Genomic DNA, 14,392 nt, shown 5'->3' with positions numbered 1-14,392 from the left:
CTCTTTATTTAACAAAAGATTGTGCAGGAAGATGTGCTTTGCTAAGCTTTGACCCTCCTGCACCCAAATCACACTGTTGAGACAGAGATGCTTTTCAAGTGGAAAGCACTTCCATAGCTAGGAAATATTTATAGAAAACTGTTAAGTCTTTTTTCTTAGCAGTTTAATCATGGCTAAATATGCATTTTTAGAACTGTTTTGAAGATCTCCACTTGCATTTATCTCTGAGCACCAAATCAAATCAAATCTGAGCACTCCTTAGTCTTTTCACATACATGCAACTAAATGTATAAAATTAAAATGAGCAATTTATTAAAAAGAAATATTTGTCAGCTCTAGTTTTTTTACTTTTAGTTTTTTTTAATTTAATGTGAATTCCATTGTTATGGTTCCCATTGGAATAGCTTCCTCCACTTGATGTCTAATTAAATACTAATTAAATATATTTCTCTGTGAACACTTACGTGAATTCTGTAGTCCTGCATTTATGGAGATGCCATGTTTTTGTATTCTGGCTATTTGGAAAGTTTAGTGTTTCGTTTTCTCTCTCTTTATTTTTTCCCCTTGAGTATAAATGTTTAGTTTTGAGAATGATTTGTTGCTTTTAAGCCAGCAATTCTCTTTCTCCTGTATTTAAGTCACTTCCTGATGTGTGACCATCAGAAGCATATTTGATATGTAATTCAGGAAATGGTACCTCAGTGCAGCTACAGAGAGGGGCTTAGGGGAGGACTATCTGCTGGCAGTCTGCCCACTGACTGTCAGTCCAGCATCTGTGCCCAGAAGGGGAATCCAAGATACATTTACCAAAGCAGTAAGTGTCTTGGTAGAACTTTCATTTCATTTAAAAGCATGGTGAAGGAAAGAGCTTTTAACTAAAGCACAGAATCTGCAAGGCAGCAGAAAAGTCTGAGGAAATTACTGGGTACTGTTTCCCAAGAGAATCCCTAGGTTACTCCATGTCCATTTTCTACTTCTGAATAAAAGCTGACAGTGTGACCATCTTCTGTTAGCATTTCAGGATGTAGCTACAGAAGGTGTAGCTTTTGTCTCCTTTTTCATTACCCCATCCAGCATACTGTACCGCAGTGGTGATGGCATTTGTGGACTGGCACTGTTGTGAACTGATGCAATGCTGTGGAGAATTACATCAGTTAGGCTCAAAGGTATTTCAAACTAACAGGTGAAAAGTAGGATCCTCCTGGTAGTGCTTTATAAAGGTAAATTTTAAGTATAGCAATCCAGGATATATCATGAAATATATCAAGAAGCTGTGCAATTATTTTTTTAAAAAAGATAATTCCTAATCAGAAGCTACTTCTTGCTTTTGATATATCTTTAGAAACCAGCATCATGCATCTCCGTTAACTGTTAGCAAAGTTGATGTTGAAACATACAAACCTTAGCTGCACGTGAGCCATGGCAGTGCATGTTGCACAGATCAGAATAGTTTTCTAGGTTCAGTAGACAGTGCTGTTGTAGACCTGTGAATGAAAAACTACCTACTCCAGGTACCAGCATTGAGAGAGACTCTACTAGTTGTCTATGTCTTCATATGTGTTAGCGTTTCACTTTAGCAATAGTACAGTTTTGGAGCAAACCTACTACTCATTCTCATTATCACACCACAGTTTAGGTTGGTTTTGGTGTGCACAAGCTGGATTTCCTTCCTGGAAAAATGTAAGGTAAAGCTTATCTCCAGGTGCTCACCAAACGTGCCCTGTTTGGTTATAAACTTCCTCCACTTAACAGATAAATCTTTGAACCAGTGAGTGACTGTGTGCAAGGTGGGAATATTTGGTTCAGGGAGTCAGAATGGTTTCCCTGAAGCAAAAGTTCAGGACTGCATACTTTGTAGGTGTAGGCTTTTGGTGCTGTGTAATTCAGTCTCCTGATTTGCTCTTGATGTGCTGAATTATCTGTGAATTCAGACATAGCCACAGTGTCTGTGCAAAGTACAAGAGCCAAATCTGGAGTCTGACTGTTCTGTAAGCTCCAAACAAGAGAGATCTCTTCCATCTGCTGCTTCTGGAGAGAGAACATGCATGAGGGGGAGAAGAAAGGCATCAGATACCTGAATAGCAGTATCTACAAAATTAAGTAAATAGTATTTGTAATTCTTATATTAGGAAAACATTAGGGAAAAAAATGGACATTTTAAATTCAAATCTTGTCATTTTAAAAATGGTGAAGAACATTGAAGAACCATTTTGTCTTTTCCAAATATTTACCACCTAATCATCTTTCTGAAAATATATGTGAATTACAGTTGCATGATTAGATGCATTTATGTTTTTCAAAGTCTTCAGGGCTAATTAGTTTTACCATTCACCAGAAACAACCTACTGAAGTACATTCACTGTACCTCGGGTTGATAGCTAACTAATTGGGAAGAAGAAGAGAGCATGCAAGGACTGAGACGAGGAATGAAAAATTCAGGTTTCTGATGCTCCCCTGCGTGCTTTCTCCTTGCTGGGAAAACTGACCTCTGTGTCCTGGTGAGACGTTCTGTCATGGCCTGAGGAAGAATTACTGGGATACACAGAACTGTGGGAGCATCTGCACATATAAGAGGACTTTTGTTTATCATTAGTTCTTTAATATTCTACTAGTCCAGTAGCTTGGCTGTGTTTCCTCTTCTGTAGCTGAACTGGATGTTCAAGGGCAGTGCTTAGTACTATGTTTCCATGGGGATGGGGTATGGAGAGTACTAGCTGGGTGAGAGTCCCACCCTTCACTTGCAAAGGGTGTTGAATAATGCAGCTTATCTATATGTGTAAGCCTGCATGCTCACATGCAGACACAGAGTAAAACTAAATAGCTGCACTTACAATCAAACTAGCAAAACAAAGCTAATTTTCTAATTAAATTTCAAATTACTTTTTTTTTTTGTAGTTGTGTACTGATTTCCTTTAATTTCATCACTGTGTATCTCTTTATGTGTTAAAACATTTGCATATTATTAAATTTGCAGAAACAATCCCATATTAAAAGGTTCTAGAATAAAAACTATGAAATATCAGAAGTATTGGAAAAGTGTTAAATGAAGGTTGTGTCTTGGTTAAATACCGGTGTTACTACAGCAATAGCATCTGCCAATACCTTACAGTGGATTACCTTCATTGTGTGTGCTTGAACAGGGGGGTAGAGGTACTGTTGATCTTTTTCTGCCCCTTTGTAGAGATTTGTCTGGTTTGTAGTACGTGGCATGATACTGCTTCTAGGTGTTTGTATAAACCACAGTGGGTAACATATCGTGTTCAAGATAAAATGCTGTTTCTTTTGTCTGCCAGACAAAACTGTCTCGTGTACAATAGAGGTATGTGGTAATTTTAAAGCCTTTGTCTTTAAAACAACCCAGATCTATAAGGATATAGCAAACAATTTCTATATTTTAGAAAATCATTGGTTATAGACTTAATTTACTAAAAATATTGAGCTGCTATTTCTTGACCCATATTATGTTGATTTTTTGGAATTACAAAGCTTGCAATTGTTAAACTACTTGAATGGGCATCTTTGTAGAATATCTTGGAACAGTATTTGCTTCACATTAGGAGTATCAGCAGAATGAAGAGGAGCTCAACTAAGGAACAGGACTTTAGGAGCTATTTACATGCAGAAAATACATTTGCATGTTGCAAATACAGAATTAAATGATGCAATTGGCAAGGAATTCACTCTGAAACTAAGTAAGTGAGAACCTCTTGCTTTGAGGCTTTTTATGGTTTTGTTTTGGATTAGTTTTTTATCACCCTAGGCAGTATAAGCCTGATGTGCTTCCAAGACTGCATTGGGGTTTCACCTGAAAGACCCCTCTGTTACCACAATGGCCTGAACCATTTGGTAATGCTTCTGCTTTTTTGTGGCACATCAGGGCTCTCCTGTTTTTTACAGGAAGTGGAGATTTTTGTGGGAGAACACAGTGCAGATTTGTCTGTGTTGCATTCCCATAGGACATGGCCCTGTCAGCATTCCTCTTCCACCTGGGTGCCGGAGTGGGAGCCACTCTCCTGGGATGGCAATGGTCAGGACAGGCAAATTTTGAAAGCCAGGCAGAAGGCCTTCATATATGAAGCATCTCAACTAGATTAAAATTGAGATGCATGTCTTTGTGCTGTTTTTTTAAACAATATATGCATGGTCTTCTGACTTTCTGACTTGTCTGGCTGTGAAACCTTCTACAGGTCTTGTCACAGTTTAACACTGGCCCAGCAATTAAACCAAGTAACAGACACTCTCTATTAATCTCTCTCTCCTCCATGATAAAGAAAGCAGAGAGAATGAGGGAGAGGGACTTATGGGTTGGAAACTAAACTACACAACTTTAATGAAACAGTAATGATAAATAGGAAAGAATTACTAAATATATACAAATATCCAGGAAAGTGGATACCACGTTCCTGCCCCCTCTCCCCCCAGTAACTCTCACGTCACCACCGAGGCTGCAGGGCAGCCCTGGGAAAGTCCAGGCTGGACTCCTGGAGTCGGCAGCAGTTGGGAGCTGGAGGCAGGAACACACAGATATGGGCTGGCACGGATCAGGACCACAGGCAGAAGAACGGATGGAATCCTTCCAGGGTGCTGGGTGAAGGAAGGGAAGCAGGAAAAGGCAGGAAGAGCAGGCAGCTGGAAGCTGGAAGCAGGAAATCTGGCTTGGCCCTCGTGATCCCTCAAATTTATACTGAGTACGACGTATATGGGATGGAATACTCTGTTTGGTCAATTCTGGCATCTATCTTGTCCGTTCCTCCCCAAGGGAGGGATGCAGGTGGGACCTCTTTATTCCTTCTGGAGGGTAAAAGTTTTCCTCAGAGCTGAGCAGTGTCCTTGGCTCTGCACACCAGTCTCCAGCAGTAACTATAAACATTGAGTGTTATCAGTCCCAGAAGCAGCCACTGTCTGAGAAACTCACTGTTAATTTCAGCAAGTGCAACTACTTACAAGAGACTTAGCTAAAAGCAAAAGTACAAGACAGAAAATCACCTTTATCCTGGCCCAAACCAGGACAGGTCTGTAGCTCTGCTGTTTATTCTGCTGTATGTTCTGTGGGAAGGGTCAAGGAAGACTTCCTTCATTTTCTCATGATAAGGGGAGCAAATAATAGTAACTCAGTAACAACACTGATTCTAGTGCAGATCTAGCCCCGCTAGAAAGTGAAAAGAATGACTCATGGTGGATACCGGGAGAGGAACTATTTAATATAGAAGGAGTGTTTCTGTTCTTAAAGGACATTTTTTCAAGTTGTTACAAGCATAAAATTGGATTCCTAAGAAAGATAGACGTACAGATGTCACTAGTGATGCAAAAAATGTATTGCACAGAAGTGTGATGGAAGAATATATACATTTAAAAAAATACTTTCAGTAAATATGTTTGAATTGAACAATACTTTATTCTTCAGAATGCTTGTCTGTATTTATCATTCCTCAGGTATGATCAAAAGGGATAAAAACTTCATTAAATTCAGATGACCTTGTACTGAAATTTGGGACCTTATAGGAGAATGATGAAATTCTCCAGTGAGAGAGCATGGAGAGAGGCACAGAGTGTAATACATGTGAGGAGGGAGTACAAACAAATGGTACAAGTATAGCAGCATTTGGTGAATGTTTTTTCCTCTGCTGATTACGAGTACATAATGAAATACTGAGAGGAAGATTAAGTTGATCAGTATGGCCAGGAATTCAGTTTTCATCCCTCTAAAATTAGATGCACCAGGGAATTAACTGTGTTAAACAGTTATTTTTCACATGGTATTATTTAGAAAGGACATTGAAAGATAAAATTAAATTCTACTATAATTAGCTAAAAAGAGGCAAGAAGCATGACATATTATTTATAGAAAGATACTGGACAGGCAGTGGGAAATATGGAAGAGTACTCTTTTTTACTCTTCTTACTTTACTTCAGGAAGAGTAAAATTATATTTATTGAGAGGAAATAAGACAAAGGAGAATGTAGTAAATATTTACATAACTAAAAATCTGACAAATGTGGGATGTAAAAAATCAGGGAAGGCATTAAGGTGGTAAAACTAATGATGTTTTGCTAGTTCGTTAGGATGTGCTAGGGTAGTACAACAGAAAGTGTTGGGTGGTTGTAATCTAAGAGAAAAATATCAGAAAATGAAAACATAAATAATAATTGGATAATAATTCAGTAGCCACATTGAGGGGCTATGTCATTTACAGGTGAAATTATAAAGTGGGTACTCACTGGACACATAGGCTCGGATAGTAATGGACAGTGAATGGTTCAGTATGGATGTAATAGTGAAAAAGGGAGAAAACTTCGTAGCTGACTTTTTAAACACACCTTTTGGCCCTTCTCAGTGGACCAGTTAAACCCAGGATTTCACCAGAAAGTCCTGCACCTGCAGCAGACATGCTTGTCCCCAGTACCAGTGAAGTTTTTCACCTCAAAACACCCTACCTGGCTGCAGAAGAGTCTCTAAGACAGGAAGGCAGATGAGAAGGAAGAGTGCTGAAAAAAGTCTGTTAAACCCCAGATTTACTTTCATGGGTTCCATGTGGCAGCATTTGAATGGGAGGGCAAAGGAGTCTCCACTCCCAGCACTGCTTCTTGGAAAAGATCATTTCAGCTTTCATGTGGAGATTTCTGATGTCCCCAGAGCTCCCCAAAATACCTGCTCTATAATTCAAGACCTACTTCTCCTTTGCTGCTCCACTTGCCTGTAGAAGATTTCAAAGCCTATCAGTTAAATGTGGTGTACAGTCTGTGCTCCAGTGATATCCAATATGACAAAAGAAAATGGGGTTAAATGCAATGTCTCTTGACAGTTTACGGCTTTATAAAGTGAGAAGAAGGAATTTAAAGTAATAGCAGTATAATATTTGTTCCATTTGTCTACACTCTGACATGTCAGTCACTGGCAACTGATGACAGACACTGACTGACAGTGATTGTGCCAGCAACAGAAAAGCAAACTTCCCTTAAAAGCCACTAGCAGAATGTCTACAGAGTAACACAGCACAAATCATTTATTTTGTGAAACAGCTTCACCTGAGCATGAAATTGTTACCTGATTAGGATAGAACTTGGTATGACAAGCAAGATACTGGTCTGGGGCAAGCAAACCACAGCTTATCTTGGTCCTGACTCAATCTATTCTCTCTCTAGCAAATGCAGGATCTGCTATGTATTCCTTACACAAAGGTCAGCACTGAGAATGGTAGCATTTTTCTGGTTCTATCAGCAGTGTAAGTGATTCAGTTGTGATTAGCACAAAGTTTCCACAGGTTGGTCTCCACATAATTTTATTATAAGGTATTTAATAAGAAATATGAGAGTGTCAATGTAGCTCTTTTCTATTATCCGGCATGTTTACAATAGGAATACCAGCCAAACAAAAAACATTTTCACTGTGATGGATTTCTTTATTTTTAGAAAGAGATTGTCCTTATAATCTGTGATATTTTATGCTCATAACTGATTAAATTTTACAGTGCTGCCTCTGGTTGCAGAAGGATAACTATGTTTTTCAAGGTAGAGTGTATATCTGTCTTCTAATGTTAGTGTATTCAGGTCCAACGCACATCAGCTGAGGCAGAAGGGTAATAAGGAGTTCATTTAAACTCCACATTGTTGTTGCAACATCTTGTTTAAAAAAATACTGAAATAGGTTTTTATTCTTGTAACTAAACATAGAATAAGTCATCCTGAGCTCCTAGGTATTTTGCTATTCTATGAGACCTCTGGTGACACCGAAGGTGCATGCCAGTCAGCTCACCTTTCAAATGTCCATTTCTGTTACCATGTCTTTGGGATTCATGCTCTTGGAGCCACCTGGTACATGTTATGGACATAGTGTTCAGTCTGAATGCAAAGTAGTCAATGAATCCTTAGCATTGATTTTTAAGGGCAATGGGTGCCATCACAGCCCTTTTGAGATAAGTGATGAAAGCACAAGACTTTGACAGCGTTTGTAAAGAATTTATTTGGATCATCAGTGTTTGCTTCTGCTTTTAAAAAAAAGAGAAAGAAAAATTAAAATGCAAGATTTGATAGGGATATCTGGTAATTTTATAGAAATAAAAAGCTGCAAAGAACAAACCCATCAGAGATTCCAGTAGGATCTTGGATAAGAGGATGCAACTGTAGTTGTAGTAATTGAACTGTGAAATATTCATCTTTCTGATTTTTTTTATACAAGGGATTTACTCATAACTATTTATGAGTGTCTTAGTATTTGAATGCTGAGCTGTTCCATCCCCCTGTCTCACCAGAAGACTTTGTGTTTTGCTTTGGGGTTTTTTTGACGTTAATTTTTTTCCCCTCTCATCCATGGTGCATTCCCTGCTGTCTAATGCTCCCTGAAAGTCAACTGCTGCTGCAGGATCAAAATCCCTCTGCACAGATTAAAGTGATGTGTTTTCCTCAAAGGGTTCCCAACTGTACACGTAGTGTTTGCATGTGTAGTAGCATGACTTTCTGACAGCACCAGCAACGTGTAGAATACTAATAGACATACTAAGTGTTAAATAAATCACAAGGCTAAGTTGTGACTGTGTTGATGATAGGTGCCTATAAAAAAGCCATAATTTTAAAGTAATGAATCGAGCTGGCGTTTGTTGTAAAGGAACACGGTACTATCATGTGCTCTATTTTTATAAAGAGAGGCAAGTGGAGTTTCACCGGGGACAATTTAGCAAAGACATAAGAAAAACAAAAGGGGGGTGTGGTGATGGTGTAGCACTGCCTGAGGCCAGGGAGTTGTGTTAGGTGCCCATCCTGATGGAAAAAAATGAACTGCCTGAGAAGAGGCAGCTAAAAGAAAGGAGCATTGAATGCTTAGAGACTGGATGATGATGGAGGCAATTGCCTGCTAGGAGAATCTGGTTCTTGCCAAAAAGAAAGTCAGCCTATAGTTTTGTCACTGTTTGGACTGTGACACACAGTCACAGGAGAGGAATTTCAGTTGCAATCAGACTGTGACTCCTTGTCATTGAGCTAGCAGCCAAGGAGTAAGAGACTGTCAGGCTCTGTATAGATTAAAGGAGCTTTACCCCTCACCCCAGCATCTGGTGCACATCTGGCAGGTCTAAGGAGGGCAGAAATGAGAGCACTGTCTACACATTGGCCTCTGATTAAGAAAATTCCTGTGTCCTTCAGGACTGTAGTTTAGAGGGTGTTGATGGAACTTGTATTTTCGGCTAACCTCTTTCTCCCAAGGAAACTCCCATTCAAATAGACCAGGCTTAGACTGACTGTGGGAGTGAAAAAAAGGGAGATTCTCTGAAAGGTTGGGAACAGACACATCAGAACTTGTTCACTTGGTTCCCAGACTATCTAAAAGTCCAAATTTTATATTAAGTAAAAATGTCTCAGTGGCTTGTATATATAGGTGAGTATGAAGGACATCTGTCCAGAAGAGTGTCTGAAGGCATTCTCTTCTGTGGAAGGAAAAAATGACTTATGGCTCTTAAGAGTGGTCAAACTAAGATTACAACCAATTTTAAGAGAGCTGAGATAGTGCAATCAAATGCAGGGAGACAAGCAGTTCTGTAGCTGACCGGAAGACTGCTTCCCTAAGAAAAGCACTTTGCAATGTATGTTGCCTTCTCACTTGTCTTCAAAGGACAAAATGCTCCAATGCCAAGTGGATAAAAGGTAGTTGATTTTATGAAATTGATGTGATTTGATTCAAGAGGACTGGAAACAGAAGCCCTCATCTATAGAACCAAAGGAGGAAGTTCCTGCCTGTCATTGGTAACTTGTGGTCAAAGTGCTGCTCCTCTGTTGTGATGTTAAGGAAATGGGATTTTTGGGGGTAACTCCTAGGAACACTGTCCCTCCATTTCCCTCTTTCCCTGTGTAGACAACTGGAATGGATTTAACATCTGCTTCCTGTAGGGGAAGATAAAAGGTAGTTAAACAGTAGGAAAAATTGTATTTGTCCATCACCCAAATAAGCAAAACTGCAAATGGGAACCTCATCAGCCAGACTTTGCCTTTAAATAGGTGCAAGTCTGAAACAGAGACTGCTGTGAGGCAAGGGCAAGCTGGCTGCAGTCTGATAGTAGGATAGTTTAAAGAGGAAGAGCTGGGTTTCTGGGAGCCTGGCAGACAGACTTGGTTATATAGCTCTGGAGCTTGGGCTGCTGTATTATATCTGACTAATGGACATTGCAGCCTTTTTAGAGGACTGCTTCTGCTGCTGCCAGTGGTAGTGGTCCCACTGCTTTTCCACAAATGCCTCTGTGTGAAGCTACTTTTTACAGGAGAGCCTTCTTAAAACTCAACTCTTGAACAAAACTCACAGGGCACAACCTCAACTCATCTTCCACCTTCCAGAGAAATGTGCTAACCATGCTGTCAGTGGAACACCTAAATATTTCCTAAGGCAAAACTAAATCAAGGTGTCCTGGCCTCATGAGTGAGTTGGCTGCTTGGTTATGCTTCTGTCTTGCTCTGTGCTCCAGTGAATGGTTGTGAATAATTTCATGGTAATCTTCCCAAAGTTGAATAATAATGCTTGGGGAGGCCATTCAACCTGATGTCTGAACTGGTGGTAGTGAGGAATTTGCCTTTGAACAGAGCAGAGACCTAAATTAAGATTCTATAATCCCAGGCAAATATTTCAACTGCTGATCTGTTGGAGAGTTAAAAAAAGGTGTGATAGCTTTGCTACCCAAATCACTGGATAAATCAAGCCAAGTGTCAGGTTCCACCAGGAGCTGTTCTTCTTGTTATATGGAAAACAGGTAGGTTTTCTTTTATGTTGCAATATAGCTGGCCATGGCCTTCAGCCCTTTTTTATGAACCCTTCACCACTGCCCCCAGTGGAGGGGCTTGATCCATCCTAACCTTATCCATGTATCAGTGATATTTTTTTAAACCTCTTTCCTAAACATATCATAGGCTTCCTTCCAGCTTTTTATAAACCTCACAGTATTATCTTATTATAGCAAGTTGCCAAGATGTATATTACTGTTGACTTTGCAGTTTGAGTTTATAGCTCCACCTGCCCCCAGCACTTGAGTGTGTAATTACAGTAAGGCCTCTTGGGGGGAAGTTGTTTCACTTATTAAACTATAGAATAATTATAGCCATTGAGCTTTGTCAACATCAAACTGTAGCTCAGAGAAAAAAAAAATAAGCATCCTTATCACACTTTTCTAAAAGAGGGCTTGGTGAAAAAAAAAGCAGAAAACTTTTCCCAAACAGGCTTGTATTTCTGTATTCAAGAGGTGCAATTATGTACAGTAACCACTTGTTTTGAAGTTTATTGAGGGAGAAGGCATTTTTTTTGGCAAATGTTGAAGAATTATGTTTGAACCTTATAGAATGGCTGGGGTTAGAGGAGACCTTAAAGATCAGTTCATTCCAACCCCCCTGCATGAGCAGGGACAGGTCCCACTAGAACAGGTTGCTCAAGACACCATCCAACCTCAAACACTTCCAGGGAGAGGGAATCCACAATCTCCTTTGGCAATCTGTTCCAGCATCTCACCACCTTCACAGGAAATAATTTTTTCCTAATGTCTAAGATAAATCTCTCCTCTTCAAGTTTGAAATAATTTCCCCTTGTCCTCTCACTGCACACCCATGTAAAAAGCCTTACCCCAGCTTTCTTGTAACCTGCCAGCTTGAACCTGAAATTTTGCAATCACAGGGAAGAAATGTCTCGGTTGTGTTGAATCCCACCAGAATAAGCCTGTCCAGAGCTCTAACAGAGCATTCAGTATTGCAGACCTACACCAAATACACCCTATCATACTTGCTAATAAGTAGGAATTCAATTAGCTGTATATTGTACAAATTTTATCTAGCTAAGGCAATGAGGTCTTGTGGTTGAAAATACAAGGTTGAAGGTCATTTGATGTGACTATTAGCTGTAAATATATTGCTTACAAGGATACAACAGTGCAGAGGATTATATGTCCACTAAATGAAAGATGCTGTGAAGACGTTCATAATATTTCTCTATATATTTAAGCAAGCAAGCTTATTATTCCCATTTCAAGTTTTACTGTTACTGCTATTATACAGCAGTACAAAACATGTAAAAAGCTGGTGACTTTGGACAAATCACTGCAAATCACTGGCAGCAAGGAACAATGAAAACAAATCCTGTAGCTTCAGTTTTCCAGGTTTGTCCTATATTTGCAATTCTGAAGAAGTGTTATTTGTATATATATAAAAAAAGGAGCTGCTAATTCACAGAGTCCAAAGATGAATGATCAGACAAGGTACTTTAGAGAAGCTGTTGCCCAGCTGGTGGAGCACCATCATGCAATGAGATGTGCTGCATTTCTACTCAACTCACCAGCCACATTTAAGCCAAATCTTCCCTAACAATTTGCTGTGCAATACCTTTCTTCAGCATAACATGATACCTAACCTACTGTATTATTTTTAAGCCACTGTACAAACCAGCAAAGCAGAATACTGTATTTCTCATGAGTTCAGTTCTCAGACGCTAAAAAAAAAATCATAGCAATGAAAGCTATTTAAGTAATTAAAAAAAAAAAAAAAAAAGCAAAAAATATAGTGGGTGAAGAGGGGAAAGATGACTATTCATCTTCAAAATATAATAGCAAAACCTACATCCAAAGCATTATGCTGGAAAGTATTCTTAACCTGACTTATTGTGAGATTACATGCCCAGAGTCTATCTCCCAGATCAATGACTGAAATAGGTTATATATTTATTATGCAGACTCTTGCAGATGAATTAATGCAAGCCTCTGGAAAAAGCTAAATATGCACCCGTGTATTTTAAAAATGATAGTTAAATAAAATGTTCATTGACAGAATTAGTCTTGGTGACAGACAATTTGGTATCTATTGAGTATTCTTTGTGGGGTTTTTTTGTATGGGCAATCGGTGAAATGCAGCCACTCAAAAAACAAAATGAAATCCAATCTTAGATTCATTCAAACAGCAGGAGTTCTCTTCTCCACAGTCTGTTATTACTATGTTACACATAACCATAATAGCTGAGCATCCTCAGTTGTGAATTAAGTGATGTGAATAAATTCTGTCACTTGTGGTTCCCACTCTTCATTCCTTTGCCCAAAAGGGAATTTTTTTGTTGCTTGTTTTATTTGGACACATATTATGTGCATACCTATAAATACATTATGTTCCTTCGGGAAGTAATGCCGCAGGGGAAGTAAATAAGCATCAGTGCACAGACATTTTCCCCCTTTTCTCTTTCCCATTCCCCTCATCTGTGTTTTTTGGGGGGAAATGGTGTTGCAATAAGAGAGGAAGAGGGAATGTTTGCCATGGCTGTCTGGTTCAACCTGGTTGGAACTTAGGAAAAGTCAGCTCATGGGCAGGGGACTGTCACCCTTTTGGAAGCAAGTTTCACTGTATGAGAGGATCAGTGTAACTGACTGCTGCCCATTCCTTAGCCCATTGTTACAGCTGCTTGCACCAAGCTGTTGGAACATCCTGAAGGTAAAAGCATAAGACTTTCAAGCTTGAGATGCCTCAAACTTCCACTTTTATCTCCTGGGTTCCAGCACTACAAGCTTTCTCAGCTTTCAGCACTACAATCTCAGCATATTGAGATTGGAGCTCACATTAATCATCCTGCTGACCTCAGTGAGCTGAAGATGCAAACCTCCCTCACATTCAGCTGAAGCCATGTGGAAGTGAGATTTTCTCAGTATTGCTGAGAATAAAGGAGACCCTATTTTCCCCTTTGCCCATGTGATTTTCCTCAACCCAGGCGGATTCAGTTGCCTACTAGTGGTATGCAGCACTTCCCTTTCATGGAAATTCCATATTTTATTTCCAAGAAAAGTGTGTGAAGAGTAGCCTTTTGGCTTCAGCTGACAAGTCCTGTTGACAGTCCCCTTTGCCATCTGACTCCTGATAGAAACTAGAATAGCCTTTGGCAGGCAGTGCGCCAGGGCCTTCATTTGTTACGGTCACCAGAGGGATGAGCATTGCTTTCTTTTCTGTTCTGCCTGGTTTCCTGTGGAAATGAGGCTTTTTCTATCATGCTCTCTCTCAGCCTGTCCAACCCTATTGACTTTTTGAATCTGTTGGCCAATTTTAGTCCTATTTAACAGTGAGGCAGATGCTTTAATGATATTAAGGTTCTACCACTGTAATGATGTTGGCAGGCAGACAGAGGAGAAGGATGTAATTAATGCCTGTACCAATGGAAAGGTTTCAGTGTGTGCTTAGTTTTTTTCTATGTATCAGGCTTTATTAGCTCTGTTGTAGAACTGCCTGTTTTTATATTATGTGACCATTATTTCTGTGCTTTAATAGGTGGCCTTGCTTCTGTGATTTGTCTTTCTTGGTATCATGCACAAGAGCCCTAATGAGGGTTCAAAATGCCATTGAGCTTGCCAGTGTGGCTGATCATACCAAATATCAGTGTTACTAATTCTGGGAGATAATAAAG

The 14,392-nt window shown here is 39.5% G+C and overlaps 1 protein-coding gene across 3 annotated transcripts in view; it reads left to right on the top strand.

Annotated features, from left to right (window-relative positions):
- MYRIP (myosin VIIA and Rab interacting protein) overlaps positions 1 to 14,392 on the top strand; it is a 227,107-nt gene that overhangs the window by 91,299 nt on the left and 121,416 nt on the right. The window contains exon 2 of one of the 3 annotated variants that reach the window (XM_071735904.1): positions 10,318 to 10,399. The exons of the other annotated variants lie outside the window; for them this stretch is intronic. The gene's annotated coding sequence lies outside the window, so the exon portion shown is untranslated. The remainder of the gene's footprint in view (positions 1 to 10,317; positions 10,400 to 14,392) is intronic. 3 annotated transcript variants of the gene reach the window in all.

Source organism: Heliangelus exortis, chromosome 2 (genome assembly GCF_036169615.1).
Source record: "Heliangelus exortis chromosome 2, bHelExo1.hap1, whole genome shotgun sequence".
Lineage (NCBI taxonomy): Eukaryota > Metazoa > Chordata > Aves > Apodiformes > Trochilidae > Heliangelus > Heliangelus exortis.
This window is presented reverse-complemented; position numbering and strand designations above follow the sequence as displayed.